Source organism: Ursus maritimus, unplaced genomic scaffold (assembly GCF_017311325.1).
Source record: "Ursus maritimus isolate PB19 unplaced genomic scaffold, ASM1731132v1 scaffold_8, whole genome shotgun sequence".
In the NCBI taxonomy this organism is placed as follows: Eukaryota; Metazoa; Chordata; class Mammalia; order Carnivora; family Ursidae; genus Ursus; species Ursus maritimus.
In genome coordinates, this window is record NW_024426996.1 from 33,992,593 (window position 1) to 34,009,191 (window position 16,599).

General features: G+C 36.0%; 1 pseudogene; it reads left to right on the forward strand.

Moving 5' to 3' along the window:
• Positions 1-491: 491 nt before the first annotated feature.
• On the forward strand, positions 492-1,458 carry LOC103672827 (annotated as a pseudogene).
• Positions 1,459-16,599: the final 15,141 nt, after the last annotated feature.

Consider the following 16,599-nt stretch of genomic DNA (forward strand, 5'->3'; position numbering starts at 1 on the left):
CCATGATAATGAAACAGCTGCAGAATGCACCTGCTGGGCAAGTACGCATGAAACCTTTTTTAAACAAACTGACTGTGAGGTGCCTGGGTGGCTCAGTCAGCTAAGGGTGGGACTCTAGGTTTCTGCTGGGGTCATAACCTCAGGGTTGTGGGATGACAGAGTGTTGGGCTCCTGGGCTCTGCGTGGAGTCTGCTTAAGATTCTCTCTCCCTCTCCCTCCCCCTCTGCCCCTCCTCCCATTCATGCACTCTCTCTAAAATAAATAAGTAAAAACTTTAAAAACAAAACAAAAATTGACTGTGTACTGGCCTATAAATCAAGTCTCAAAATATTTCAAAGAATTGAAAAGTTTATTTTCCGCCCATAATAAACTTTTACTAGAAATCAATAACAAAAAGTAAAAATATCCAAATGTTTGGAAATCATAATGGAAAATTTAAAACATATTTTAATATTATTGAAAATGAAAATACTAGATATCAAAGTTAGAAGATGAGTTCTGGAGTCCCGGCTGGTTCCTATCACAGTCCCCCAGTTGCCCATCTCCTCTTTCCTTTCAACGTGACAGATGCCAGGGACCTTGTCCTCACCAAGGACTTCCCAGCAGGTAGAATGGCCCTAGCCATCTCCAAGGCCATGGCAGCACACTTCCAGTGGGTCAAGCTTCTGCTACGGGTGCAGCAAGCCCGCAAGCAAATCATGCAGATAAGCAATACAAGGGCATTATAGACTGCATGGTTCACACCCCCAAGGAGCATGAAGCCCTGTCCTTCTAGCATGGTAACCTGGCCAATGTCACCAGACACTTGCCCACCCAAGCTCTCAACTTCACCTTCAAAGATAAATCAAGCAGAACTTCCTGGGTGGTGTGGACAAGAGAACCCAGTTTTGGCCCTACTTCACAGGGAATCTGATGTTAGGTGGTACCCCTGGGGTCACATCCTTGTGTTTTATGTACCTCTTAATTTTGCCCGTACCAGTCTAGCAGTTGATGTGGGCAAAGCTGGGGCTGAAAGGGGATTCTGAAGAGACTAGCTGGTTGAGATCTATACATTTGTTGGGATTAAGGGCTTGTACCAAGGCTTTAATGTGACTGTGCATGGCATTACCTACTGAGCTGCCTACTTCAGTATCTATGACACTGCAAAGGAAGTGCTTCTAGATGCCAAGAATACGCACAACTTCATCAGCTGGATGATCACAGAACCTGTCAGGGTGGCTGCTGGGCTGACTTCCTAGCCATTTGACACTGTTCATCGCCAAATGATGATGCAGTCAGGACACAAAGTAACTGACATGCTTGACTGCTGGGGGAAGATTGAGCATGATGAAGGGGCCAAAGCTTTTTTCAAAGGGACATGGTCCAATGTTCTTGGGGGCATGAGTGGTGCCTTTGTGCTTATCTTGTATGATGAAATCAAGAAGTTGGCATAAGTTATTTCCTAGTTCTCTCCCCCACCCTGTGAACAGTCATGTTGTATTATATAACATAACTTGAGCATTCCTGACGGACTGCTAGCTATTTATCAATGGCAACTATTTACTGATTGAAAATGAGAAGCAATAATATTCATCTGACCAGCTGTCTCTTAAAGCCATTTACATGATGATGGGACTCAATTATATTTTTTATTTCAGTCACTCCTGATAAATTTGAAGAAATAAAAAATATCTGCAATATTTTGAAAAAGGAAGATGAACTAAAATGTGTTCTTTTGAAGATGTGTTTCTTCTGAAAACACATAACATGTATGTATATATATTAAGAAAGAGGAAAAAGTGAGTCAAGCATTCATCTCAAAATTGGAAAATAAAGAATAAAATAGACTGAAACAAAGTAAAAAAAAAAGCAGAGATAAAGTAGAATATATATAATTTATATATATATGAATAAAATATACTTTGTGGGTCCTATAAAAAGTAGCTTATTTGGGAAAAAAAATCCACTAAACATAAAATCCACAAACCTCTAGTGAAGTTGAAAAAGAGAGGAGCTACAAATATGCAGTATTGGGCTTAGAAAAAGTCCTCACTACAGATCCTATGGTCATTAGGAAACTAATAAGGAAATTATAAGCAATTTCATAACAAATTGATTTCAAATGAATATATATTAAGTTCATGGTAATTTCATAATTTATCAAAAATGACACAAAAGATAAAGAAAATCTGAATTTAACTGTGGGAGACACTGGATCTATAACTTAAAACTGAATGAGAAAATCTGTGCCAAGAGAGATTCTCTGATAAATGTTACCAAACACTTAAGAAAGAGAATACCAGTACATGTTCTTTTTCAAAGATTAGAATAAAACTCACTTAATGAGTTTAGCCAACTGCAAGTTAAAAAAAAAAAAAAGGTGAGAAAACCAGTAAAAGAAATAAGTTAAAGGCCAATCACAACCCCAAGCAAAAATCCTAAACAAATTAGCAAACTAAAAACAGTAATGTAAAAAATGGTAAAACATTACAACCAAGTTCATTTAATTCCAAGAATGTGAGGTAGATTCAAAGCTGCATTTTTCTTCATTAATAAAGAGAAAATCATATAATCTCAAAATATGCAAAAATATTTAATAAAATCCAAATTTCAGCAAACTGGAATAGAAGGAAAATTTCTTAATCTGATAGAATGTCTATAAAAATACAGTGCTACAGAGAATATCATAGAAAATCATTTAAAAATTAGTCAACTATCTAGGAATAAACGTGGAATTAGATGTGCAAGACCTCTATTAATAAAATTGAACTTTTATTGACAGAAATAAAAGACCACAAAATAATAGGATATACCACGTTCATGTATTTATAGATTTAATTCTTTAAAGGTGTCCATTATCAACTAGGTTCCACAGATTCAACACATTCCCAATAATCTCAATAGAATGTATGTGTGTGTGCACGTGCGTGTGCGTGTGTGAGAGAGAGAGTGAGAGAAAGAATGAGTGATAGGACAAACATAATCTGACATTCAAATAGAAAGTTTAAGGGCCAATGATAGCCAAAGAAGCCCTTGAAGAAGACAAGTGGTAAAACTTGCCTCCCCAGAGTTTAAGCCTTATAAAGCTGTACAGCTATATGTGGTATTAGCATGAAGATAGAAAAATAGATTAATAGAACAGAACTGAAAAAGTGACCTGTGCATTATTTAAAAGAACACTTGATTTTTTAAAAAACCTACACTGTAGAGCAATGAATATAGGATACTCTTTTCAAAGTATGACGCTGGGAAATTGGATATTCTTAAATAGTAAAAAGAAAAATTGGATTTATATTCATAGCCTACAAAAAAAATGTTTCATGGAGGTTGTGGATATAAATATAAAAGGAAAATAATCTTCTGGGAAAATAATATAGAATATCTTCATATTCTTATGCAAAAAATAGCTTTTAAATAAGTTACATATAATACTATCAAGGAAAATGATAAAATTAAGAATATTAGTTCATCAAATTAATTAGTTTACTAATAAATTAAGGTAGTGAAATACCAAGCCAAAGAATGCAAAGATATACAGGCAACACATAATTTTAAAAGGACTCATATCCAGTATACATAAAAAGTTCCTATAAATCAATTTAATAACACAAGAAATCATTACAATTACATGGGTGAGTGATCCAAGCAAGAAAGAGTCAGAAGAGAGCAGAAGGACTTATTTCCTTCCTCGAGATCCCTGCTTTCCCACATCCCCTTGTTCCAGGCTTTCTAGAATCTGGATTCTTTAACTATCCTCCAGTTCTATGAACCCCATAGTGTGCCCAAAGCAGTCAGTGCTCAGTAAGTATTTCTTGTTTTTCTCTGCTTTCCCCAGCCTTTTTGTAGGTAAGTTGCAGTTATTTAACCTGTTCTGGTCAATGGACCATCAACAGAAGTAAGCAATGATCCTTCCTGGCCAAGGTAGTTTACCACTGGCGTTCCTTCTCTTCCTTAGAGCAGTATCCCAGGTGCCATGTGTTGCACATGGGGCAGCCTAAAGATGAAGAAAGGCTGCTTGACTTTCATCCAACTTTATGTAAGAACAAAATAAGCCACTGGGTCTCTGCAGTTCAATTTTTACTTTGGTCAGTCACAGTGGGTTTCTGTCCTAATTTATACACCAAGAAAACAAATGCAAGAAATTCGTTGGGTCTAAATATTAATATATAATCTCGTACATAAACTATTAATGCTTCTTGCAAGGAACAGAAGAGTTCATTTAAATATACTGGAGGAAACAGAAATATAGTCTATTGTAAAAAGCAAAATATTAATTTTCAGCGAAAATATCTGTCAGAGTCTCATTAGTTTCACAGATCAGTTCTAGTATTTGTTGCTGTGCCAACTAATCTGAAAACACAAGTATCTTTATCTCCCTATTATACACTTATAAGAAATGAAAACTTCATGCCTAATTCTCAGATAATACAAATAATAAGTCCCTTGATTTAAGCTATGATAGGCGGTACAGTCTGTTGTCAACAACAATGCACATTTCAAAAGATAAACTGGAAATGTAAGATCAAAGTGTGAATTATAATTTAAAAATGATTTAGAAAACTTTTTTTTTATGTGGAAGCAGATCTCATCTTCAAGCACAATGTATTTTAGGAACTAAAACTTTCATTGGCAAACTTAAGTTCCCATATATTTTCCAGTGTCATTATTACTCAGATTCTCAAAGAGCAGGACAACAAAAATGATTCTTGGGTGATGATTATTATTACTTTTTAAAAAATACATGTTACTGAAGAATGGTGATTTTTAAATTCATATATTTCAGAAAATTTTAGGAAAAATGCTAAGACTAGGGCACCTGGGTGGTGCAGTTAAGCATCTGACTCTTGGTTTCGGCTCAGGTCATGATCTCATGGTCGTGAGACAGAGCCCCAAGTCGGACTCCGAGCTCATGCGGAGATTCTCTCTCTCCCTCTCCTTCCGTCCCTCCCATTCCTGCTCTCTCTCTCTCTCTCTTTAAAATAAATAAGTAAATCTTTTAAAAAAAAAATACTAAGAGTAAAGAACAAAAATACCAATCCTATTTTGTATTATTATAAACAGAAAGAGGGAAAACATGAAAATCTTGGTGGTCATAATTTCTAATAAAATCATTCAACCCCTTATATTAAAAATTCATAGGACTGACTAAATCTCTGAAATTTGTTGCCTGATGGCTTTGCTATCCTGTTCTTCATAAAAAGACACACAGTTTTTTTTTTTAAAGACACACTCTTTAGACTGTGACCATTGAAATACTGAAACCACACCAATGGAAATATGAAATTGATTCTGTTTATCAGAATTCTGGTTCTAGTGTTTGTCAAAGTTTTACATAGTTTCTGAAAATAAAGCACCTGTGGGAGACCAGGACATCAAACTCATCTGCCAGGGAACCACTGGACGTACTCTTTTCAGAACATGGGTTCAGGTAATCTCAACAGGCTTCCTGCTCTGATCTTAGTATCATAGACATAAACTGATTTAGTTGTTGCAACTCAATGTCTCCCCGTATCTAACTGACCCTCCCTCCTCATGCCATTCTGTGGCAGCCCCACCCCGTAACAAACAAATCTCTCTACATGTCCCGATTCTTCTGGCATTTTCTAACTTCAACTCTTCGTTCCAAATCCCTAGGCTTTTCCTTTTTTAGAAATGCTTTTGTTAGTTTATCTCAGGGGAAGCCTATGCTGAGTCTTTATCTTTTTTCTTTTTATATACTGAGACATCTCACTCACTCTTACAATTCTAGTTAATATCTATATCTTAGTGATTCTCATGAAACTAACCCCAGCCCAAGAAACTCCTATGAACATCAGATTCTAAATGCAACTAACTCCTGTCACAAAGATTTGACTTATACTTAATTTTTATTTTCTCAAATAATCTTCTGCTTTGATAATTTCTACCACATTCAAGGGCACCTCTATATTATAGTCCCACCCACCTACAGAAACATTCAACATGGATGTTACTCTTAGTTCCTTTTGCTCCCTCATCATTGATCACATCCAGTTAATCACCCAGATCTATCAGTACTATCCCTGAAATCTGTCAAACCTGCCTAGTACTCTTACCCTTGTCTAGACTCATCTGGACCACTGAAATCTCCCCCTGACTCCATTGTGCCTTCATCTAATCCATTTTTCCCTGAAGAAATCTCTCTAAAACCCAAGCCTTATCGTGCCTGGTCCTCAATATCTACTCAAGGTTTCTATAATAAAATTCAATTATCTAACATTGCATGATTTATCAGCTATGTTCCTAACTACTTTGGTTTGCTGCTCCTCATAGACTCTATCAAACCAAACTTCTTTTAGTTATCTAAGCATATTATCCTTACTACAGGTCTTTGTGCACGCCGTTAAATTTACCAGGAACCTTAATGCTGCCATCACCACTCTTTTAGCTTAACTCAAAACCGTTCTTTCAGTTCAGTGAGGTGTCTCTCACTGGCAAGATTTCCTAACCCTTAAGCCTGAGTTAAATAATTTTCTTACATGCTCTCAAAGCATCCTGCATGCTTACCATGGGGTACTATAATTGGCAGTGGCCTCAACTGCCTCAACACTTCTGTATCTCCAGTGCTCAAACAGACCCAGGCACTTGTAATATTTAATTAGTAGGTTAACGGGGTCAAAACTTTTGTCAGTCCACAATTGAGAACTCTCTGCATAATAAAGAAAACAGTGAAGCCATCTCTTTTTCTCTTCTAAAGCACTTTTAGAGTGATTCTCATTAAAATCTCCTTTACCTTCAATAAAAAAGTTTGATTCAATTTTTCCCCACCTTTTCATTCTAGATGTTTAATAAAGGATAGGCATACTGATGTTAACAATATTCTAAGCATGGCCAGCGGCAATATTGTGAAATTCTATATGCTATTAGCATTAATTGGCAACATTGCCCCTGATGGACAAGCTATTATCTACCCCCAGCCCTGGTTGTCTCATTTTGAATGCTTATCTTTATCCAATTGCTAGAACAAAATCTTTTCTATTGTTGTCTCCCTTAGAGGGTGATTTATTTGATAGCTCGGTTGCAAACACAATTTCTTCCCAAATTATCCTATCCATTCCATTATTCCCTTTCTATTATCTTTAGACTCCAAAAGACTAAGTAAAAAGATGAGGTGCCAAATTCACTGTAACTTTTAGAAACAGAGAGTGACATTGTTAAATCTTTTGATGAAATTTTGGGAATGTGTCCCTGTCTTTCCAATTAACTCTGATTGACGCCTGATTGATGAAGGATGGTGGTGAGACTCTTATCAATGAAGTCTCATGTAAATACACATGTAAATATTTAAAATATGCCACTTGAAATTTTCTGGCAGAGTCTCAAAGTTTATCTTCTAAATTGTTTTCTACCATTAGTACCATTGTAAGAAATAAATCCACAATTTGCTTTAGGGCTCAAGGTCAATTGTATAAACACTCATATAATCATAGCACACCAGATGAGTTAGTTTTGATTAAAGAAAGACCAAACACTCAATCAGTCAAATATATAATACCGTAAAGATTTTAATAAGTTTAGCAAACTCTTTGAAATAAGATACCTTTCAGTGCATACCAAAAATCTGTAATTTACTTAGGTTTATAGTTTATGTTCTACTTTCATTATTTCTACTCTAAAAGCCCATTGTTGGTGCCTTCCATATCATCCTTTCTTTATTCACTATGTTAAGAGTATATTCTCTACCTTTAGTCTCTGAATCAGTTAATGGTTTCCAAAATGTTTTGGGCCTTCTCGGAAATCCAGTTATGTATCAGCTCTTAATCATGTAAGTATTCCTTAAATTTAATTTTTAATATATTAAAAAATTGTGCTAAATGTGTGTCTTGTGCTAACTACTACACAATTTAGTTGGCTCACTGTCATTTGGGAATTGAAATAATAGGTATAAATTCCATAGTTATCTCACCCCTGAAAACGAATGTGAGACTAATATACTAATATTCTAAAGGGAAAATATACCAATATATTTTAAAAGATCACTGAAAAATTGACCTGTTTAGGTTGTCAGATTTCATCCTGAGATGTTTAGTGCTCATATTCAATACTGAATCTCTAGCCCATCAAACCAAATATTTTTTTAAAGGTTATTTATTTGAGAGAGAGAAATCGAGAATGCACTCCAGTGCACACAAGTGGGGGAGGGGCAGAGGGAGAGAATCCCCACTGAGCACAGAGCCTCCCCAGGGCTCTATCTCAGGACCCATGAGATCATGCCCTGAGCAGAAACCAAGAGTTGAACGCTTAACTGATTGAACCACCTGGGCGCCCCTAGGTATTTTAAATCTAAATAAACATTGTAAATTAGTGTGGGATATGACAGTAATCAAATTTTCCAAAGCTGTTGTAATAGCAGAATCATTTTGGGGTCAATGTATATTTCTGGTCCAAAGCCCAAAACATTGAGTTAATATACCAGAAACATGCTCAGAAATCCACATTTTTAAAAATGTTCCCATAATAGCATATATTGTGGTTTTTGTTTGTTTTAGTAACTTTTCCATAAACAGTACTAACCTAAATGCAAATTACTATAATCTAACTCTTTAATATATACATAATCAAATTATAAATGCAGGCACAGTCAGGACATGTGCCAACAATTTGAGCTCATCTCTGGGGAGGCTGATAAGATAGTGGAACTGGTATAAGATGTTCTTTAATTCTAACTGTGGTATTGCTTTTTCTTAAAAAGAAATGATTAAGGAAAATATGGCAAAATGTTAACATTTGTCAAATTTTGGTTGTGGGTATAGGGGTTACTGTTATTGTGTTTTACATTATTTTTTATACATTTAAAAATACTGTCCCCACAGAATTCAGATCATCATCCACATTTGGGAACTATTGGAATAATGACAAGGCAATGTAATTTCTCATCCAAACTAGATGTTATTGAGAAGGGAGTACTATTAATAATTTCACTATCATAAGAGGCAAACTAGAATGTATGGTCACCCAAGGAATAAACTATTTTAAGTCCCACTTAATGCATGAACTTCTTAATAGGAAAATTTATTTTCTATCATTTCCCTTAAGCTCCTTCTTTATAAGTTATCACAGATAGAGGTTATTGATCTAATTTGCCCAATTTATTATCCATTTTATCACTGAAGCACTTGAGGGTTATATACAATTTTCAAAGGAGGCCTATAATAAATAATGGAAACACAGGACAATTTTGAAATTTAAATATCTCTAAGATGCAATAAGATATAGTGAGTCAGTCAACAGCATTTATTGAACACTCAATGATGTCAAGTTAAAAGCTAAACAACAAAAAAAAATACAGATTTTGGCTTCAAGAAATTTCTGTTTTAATTAACTCTTCAGACAAAATACATAAAATGAACCAAGAAATATAGGTTCTGTAAGTGCATAAGAATAAAATGAAAAGTAACTACTATTAAAAGGCCAAGTACTAATGGAGAGTAAAGTTAAGCATAGTAAGTAATTTGATCATTACCAGTTGTTAAGTCTGAAAGCTCAGTTTTTTCCACACCTGTATCCTTGCCATCACCACAGACTTTGTCTGAATTCTTCCTTCTTCACTTTGTGGATTATCTCACCAGCCCATAGGAATGATCTCTGTTCTGTACTATTTTGACCAAAACACAAGGCTCAGTCTGTTTCAGTTAAAAGTTTTATATAACTAATGCAAAAAAGCACTCCCAAATGTACTTAATGAGAAAAAAAGCAATTTATTGGCTCAAGGAGGTGAATAGTCCAGATGTAGCTTAATCTAGGGCTCAAATGATATGATCAGGGCCCACTTTACTTTCTGTGCTCTTAGTTCCTTTTTCAGTCTTGGCTTCATTCTCAAGCCATCTTCCCTCTTAGCCACTAAATTAATTCCAGCAACCACTAAGCTATTACCCTGGAGATTTATATTCAGAGGAAGAGATTGATAGAAATCCTGGAATTTCAAGCAGAAGTTTCAACTGTGACTAGCCTGACTTGAGTCAAGTATATTTCCTTGATTTATCTGTGGCTGAGGACAGAATGTGTGGATTGGTTTACCCTAAATCCTATTATTCACTGTATCATGTCATCCAAACTGTATCATGTCATCCAAAGCAGACACACCATTAGTGTAAGTAGGTAATCCCCAGAAGCAAAATAGGCATATTATAGCCATAGGAAAGGAGTATGAATACTAGATGGGCAAAAAAGGAAAGAAAGGAAAGGAAAGAAGGACAGAAAAAGGAAAGAAGGAAGGAAGGGAGGGAAGAAGGAAGGGAGGAAAGGCAAAATGGGATAGAGGGAAGGGATGGAGGGAAGAAGGAAAATAGTCCACTAAGTGGTGTGTTGGTCAATGTTTAAAACCAGCTCTCCAACAGCAAAACAAAACAAAAAACCTGTCTTCTCTGTAGTGTTTGACAATTACCATGCTGCAAATTTTCCCACCATGATGATTTGAAGATATCAGGTCACTGAATGCAGAGTTGGGAAAAGATATGCAATTGATAGATACAATTGACATCAATAATCTTTAAAGTAATGATAAACAGTACAAGATAGTAGAATAATTAAAAAGTGATATACGCTCATTACTTTGTTTTTAGTGGTATTTACTTGCTTATAAGTTTATATAAGTTAATTTTTACTAATGCTTATGTTTAACAATCATCTCACAAAATCCTTGAAATTTTAAAAATTGGTCATCCATGATGGTACAGGCTCGCTCTAGCACATCACTGATGAGCATCTTTCTCAATTTCTTTAAAAAAAAAAAAAAAAAACACTCACACAAGGCAATATATGTATGTGCAGTGGTCTCTACTAAAGCTTTGGTGGAGCAAAGGAGGTTTTGTATTAAAACCACACACACACACACACACACACACACACAAAACCCAAAACAAACAAACAAAAAACCTTCCAGTCAACCATTATAAATTCCTGTTCTTAGAACTTCTTTATCCCCTGCCCTACCATGACTTTCACAATTTCTAACACTTCATTTCACTTCAGGAAGCACTCCCATTTCTCAAATTCTTGATATTTTGCTCTCCTCCCAGTTATATCTCCGTCAATGTGTTCCCGCAGCCCCCACCCACTTGAGGCCTCTCCTTCTCTTGTGAAGAGTGATTTTAACTATATTGGGCTCCCACACCCAAACACAAAGGCAGGCCTCTCAATGTATTTGCAACTTAAAATACGGTAGAGTTAAAAAAAGAATGTGACAGAGTTGTTAAATCTATAGTCCCTGGCCACCTGCTTCAGAAACAGCCAGGGTTGTTTAAAATGCTGATTCCCGATTAAGAAATTGTGGTCTATATATACAATGGAATATTACTCAGCTATCAGAAAGAACGAGTTCTCAACATTTGCTGCAACATGGACGGCACTGGAGGAGATAATGCTAAGTGAGATAAGTCAAGCAGAGAAAGACAACTATCATATGATTTCTCTCATCTATGGAACATAAGAACTAGGATGATTGGTAGGGGAAGAAAGGGATAAAGAAAGGGGGGGTAATCAGAAGGGGGAATGAAACATGAGAGACTATGGACTATGAGAAACAAACTGAGGGCCTCAGAGAGGAGGGGGGTGGGGGAATGGGATAGACCGGTGATGGGTAGTAAGGAGGGCACATATTGCATGGTGCACTGGGTGTTATACGCAACTAATGAATCATCGAACTTTATATCAGAAACCGGGGATGTAGTGTATGGTGACTAATATAATAAAAAATCACTTAAAAAAATGGTGATTCCTCAGCCCTGATACAGATCTAATTAGACTCTTTGGGGGAGAAGATCTAGATAATTCCTTGTTTATGAAATACTTCAGTTGTTTTTAATGGACATGAAAGTACAATACCATCAATAACAGTTTCGACAGAATTACAGGCTACCTATGTAAAAATTAATCCTCACTTGTGCATATAACTCTTCAATCTGTGTTGTGTGCTACAATGTCATTCTGCCCAATATCTCCACAACCGCCTGGGTAGCCTACCCATTCTTGAAGAAAAAGACAGCTCTTAGCTGCCCTTTTGATCTTGGTCTAGCCTCCTGACCTTCATTTAACTGTCTCTCCTTAAATTTAGCTGTTTCCTCCCCTGGCAATATAGCACTCAGCTCATCCCTTCAGTACCTTAGGGATTGTTTTTCTATCCACTTTCCCTAACAGACTGCAATTTCTTTGAAATTCAAGACTGGTTCCTTTCCATCTATGAATCACCTGTACTTAGCATAATGCCTGACAAATAATATACATTCCATAATCCCCGCTTACAGATGGAAGTAAATGAAGAGAGAGGGAGGAGTAAGAGAAAGGGAGAGTAGGAGAGGGATGAGATATTAAAAAAAAAAAAAAAAAAAGTAGAACAGAAACAGAGGGAAAAAAGAATAAAATGGAGGTACTTGCTTTAAATTCTCATTTGGGCTTGAACTCCTGTTTCATAGAATAATACATTATTTTGCTCTCAGGAAATTCAGATCTCTAAAAATAAAAGACCCTGAACTTGTATTAGACTAGAAATTTCTATTACTTCAGGTATCCATCAAAATTTCAGGTTTTAGCATTGTTTATAATTTATAAATTTAACAATGTCAACTCAACAAACCCATTTTTCAATTTTTCATATGTATTTCAGAAAATATTTTATGTCAAATAAGCACAAAGTTTACGAATCAGGTACAATGAAATGCCAGGACTGGAAATGAAGAATCAGATTCCAGGTGGGCTGAGATTACACGCAGCCTCCTCCAAGGATCAAACACGAGAGCTGCTCCAAGTCTTCCGCAAAAACTCTTCCCCATTATTTCTTTAAGAAAAACAACTGAAGCTATTTCTCCGGTTTTAAAGAGCCACCTCCTAAGGCCTTCCTTATCAGTTTGCTCACAGGTCCCTGCGTGTCCCCAAGTATTCTTAGAAATCTGTCAAGTTCCAGACTAAAAAGATATCCATTACACTTCTGAGTTCTGTTAGACAATTTTGGTGCCCATGTTTGCATTTCTATTCGTAATTAAGCTGCCTGCGGGCAATTCCACTTTAGATGCCACAGGCAAATAACTACAAGACAGAGCCCAACTTTACATGTAAATACTGTATTTTGAACCAAAGCCAAGTGAAGTCCAAATGATACCAGAAAGTGCTACGTGACTGAATGTTTCCCACATATTAAAACAGGAAAAAATGGTAGGAAATTTGAAGCCACAGAGGGCAACCAGCAGTTGGATCATGCCAAAAATCAAAGGAACGCCAACAAAGCAATCAAAATCATAGTCACAATGGGAAATGCAATTTAGTATCAGCAAAACAACCTTACTTGTCATATTAAATTAATGTACATTTGAATTTTATTGGTTTGTCAGAAATGCTTATTTTTCATGTGTAAATTTTGTTTAGTTTTAAAGTTGAATAAGAGTAAAAAGCATAAAGAGTTCACTCCCTTTTGGGGGTAAGATATATAAACAACAGTATAATAAAACTGAAAAATTATTTTCCCTTTACAAAGAAACCACTTCATTTTAAGTGCAGTGTTGTTGTTGTTGTTTTTAAGATTATTTATTTATTTATTTGATAGAGAGAAAGAGAGAGAGAGAGTGCAAGGGAACACAAGCAGGGCTCGGAGGAACAGAGGGAGAAACAGGTTCCCCCTGAGCAGGAAGCCCCATCTGGGGCTTGATCCCAGGACTCCCAGGATCATAACCTGAGGCACACCAACAAAGTGCAGTGTTAACACGTCATCCGGGCAGTCAGGACAAATGCTGAACTTCGTTGTGTTGCGTGTGATTGTGGTATGAGTTTGATAAGGACTTGTTAACTACAAAGTGCCCTCCTGTTGCTCTCCCGTGTTTATTTCCCTGCTTCGCTTGACTTCACTCATTGCATTACAAATGTTTCCTCATAAGGAACAGTTCTTGGGTAAGAGTGTGGGCCCTGTAAGTCCATCGAAGTTGACAGCTTGACTGGGCTACTCATTCACTGTGGCAGAGACTTGTCAGATGTTCACTAATCCATTTCCTCCTGCGAGCGAGCGCACAAGGCAACTACATTTCCCAGATTCCTTTATACTAAATCAAAATGATGTGACGGATACAGCCAACGGGTATGAGGGAAATGATGTTCACCAATCGCAGGGCTGGTCATAATTCCCTTAAGCAACCCCTTAGTCACCCTAAACCCTCCATGAGGACATTGAGAACCAGGCATTGCGGATGCTATGGTTGCACTATGGTAGCTGTAGTATGAAAGCAACCTGGATCTCTGAGCTGCCACTTGGAAGAGGACTTCCTGAACCATACGACAGTAGCACACATGCACGAGAAATAGACCTGATAGCGGTGCTAGGGTTAAGCATCACCCTTCGGCTCAGGTCAAGATCCCAGGATCCTAGGACTGAGCCCCGCGTGGGACTCCCTATTCAGAGAAGAGACTGCTTCTCCCTCTTACACTTCCCCTGCTTGTGTTCCCTCTCTTGCTGTCTCTCTCCATCAAATAAATAAATAGAATCTTTAAAAAAAAAAAAAAAGGAAAGGAAATAAACCTGATAGATCTTTATTCTTTAAACCTTTATGATCCTGTTATTTCTTAGATGAAACAACACAGCCTCACCTCTCCTGACTAGTAGAATAACCACACAAACTTTGAACAAGTTAACCTCAGTGATCAGTGTCACAATTTCTTCATTGGTAAGACTGGAATAAAGTACCTACCTCACAGAATAAGGGTGAGAATCAAATGAGTTAATTTATATAAACCTCTAAGAATAAAACCTGATGCCCAGTAAGCATTATTAGGGGTCTCTCTCCCCTAGTCTACTGTAGTTCCTTGAACGTGATGTCTTTGTCTCACTCACCTTTTGTCTCTAACACCTTTTTCACCTTTTTACAGTGTTTGGCACATAGTGGGTGCTAGATAAACGTGTGCTTCAATGAAAAAATCTAATATCTCCACAAAAGCGAAAGTCCTATCAAATTCATCTCTGGATTTGTGTTCAATTTATATTGATGCTCAGGCTTATAACCATTATTAAGAATTCACTGCAGCAAACATACAATATCATTTTCTGTAGTCCCTTATCCTTTCTTCTGGATCTTCTTATTCTCCATTGTTCTCTACCCCCAAGCATTTAAAATACTGAGCTACAGTTGAAAAGTCATTAAATAGAACTAATTTAATTTAAATTGAATATCTTAATTTAAATTAAGTACCTTTACGTAGAAGAGGTCTTCCTGTGTCATCTATAAGATTATTCTCAAATTATAGGAGAAATCCAAAATTGAAACTCTATATATTCATAAGTTAAATAATTCTAGTGCATTTCACTATTAATCAGTTAGTGTAGAGAAAGATGATCTTATAAGAATTAACCTTTCCTTTGCCTCATCCTCACAGATCTATAACATGCTTTTCTGTCCTGCAGCTACAATGAGATGCTTCCAGCTCTTCATTATGCTGGGATACATCTTCCTGTGAGCTGTCACTGCTGCTTTCCTCTGGGATCTGTTCTTTTGCTTATTTACATATTAGTACCTGCACCAGGTGCTTAGGGCAAAATTCAAAGTTACTCTATTAGTATGTCTAGCAAAAACTGAATTATTGAATAAATATATTAATTCATTTATCTGTGGATTTCAAATATGCATACCACCATCCCAGTCTCCATAGCAGGTTGAATTGAGAGTATCAGATAAATGATCTGAGATGTGAAGTGAGGGGCTATTCAAATTAAGAGGATAGCAGGATTTGTTCCTGCTCAGAAAAGACTCACAAATACTGCAGCATGTTGTGTGGGAAGGAACTGCTGAGCATTTAGAAAAATCAAAATGCTGAGTTATTAAATTGCTGAATTTACCAACAAACCCACCTTACTCAGCTACACTCAAACATCCACAAGACGGCATTTCTTAGAGGGATCTTTTAATAAACAATTAACTCTGTGTTCCTTGATTATAATAGAGGCAAATGGACTGATGAATAGGAAGATTAAATAATTTCTACTTATAATAATAATTAGAAAATGATAAAAGTATACAGCAAATAAAGCTTTCTATATTCTGTAGCAATTTTTTTAAAAAAGTAAACTAATATTAAAAATTAAACAAGTAAGTAGAAGAAAGGATGAAGAGCTTGTAAGTGGTCAGATTATGTTTGACTTTATTCTCCTTAAAAGTCATTTCTTCTTAAAATTCTTTTTTCTTCAACTAATTCTAATTTTAACTTTAAAGTTCATTTGATGAAATTGTTAAAAATAAAAACAGAATGATTTCTTTTTGTGTTTGGGAAGACTACACTAATATGAATCTATTTACCAAAATGCATTTATCAGGGAAGCATTTAGAAAATCAAAGGTAATCTTTCTTCATATGTTTTTCTTATTCATAGTAATCTACCATATCGGACACTGGAAAAGGGTAGTATGGAAAAAAAATTGGTATTCCAATTTCTTGACTTCATCAAGATAAAAACTTCTTCACAGTGAAGGAAACAATAAACCAAACTAAAAGGCAACCTATGGAACAGGAGAATATATTTGCAAATGACATATCTGATAAAGGGTTAGTATCCAAAATCTGTATAGAACTTATCAAACTCAACACCCAAAAAACAAATAATCCAGTTAAGAAATAGGCAGAAGACATGAATAGA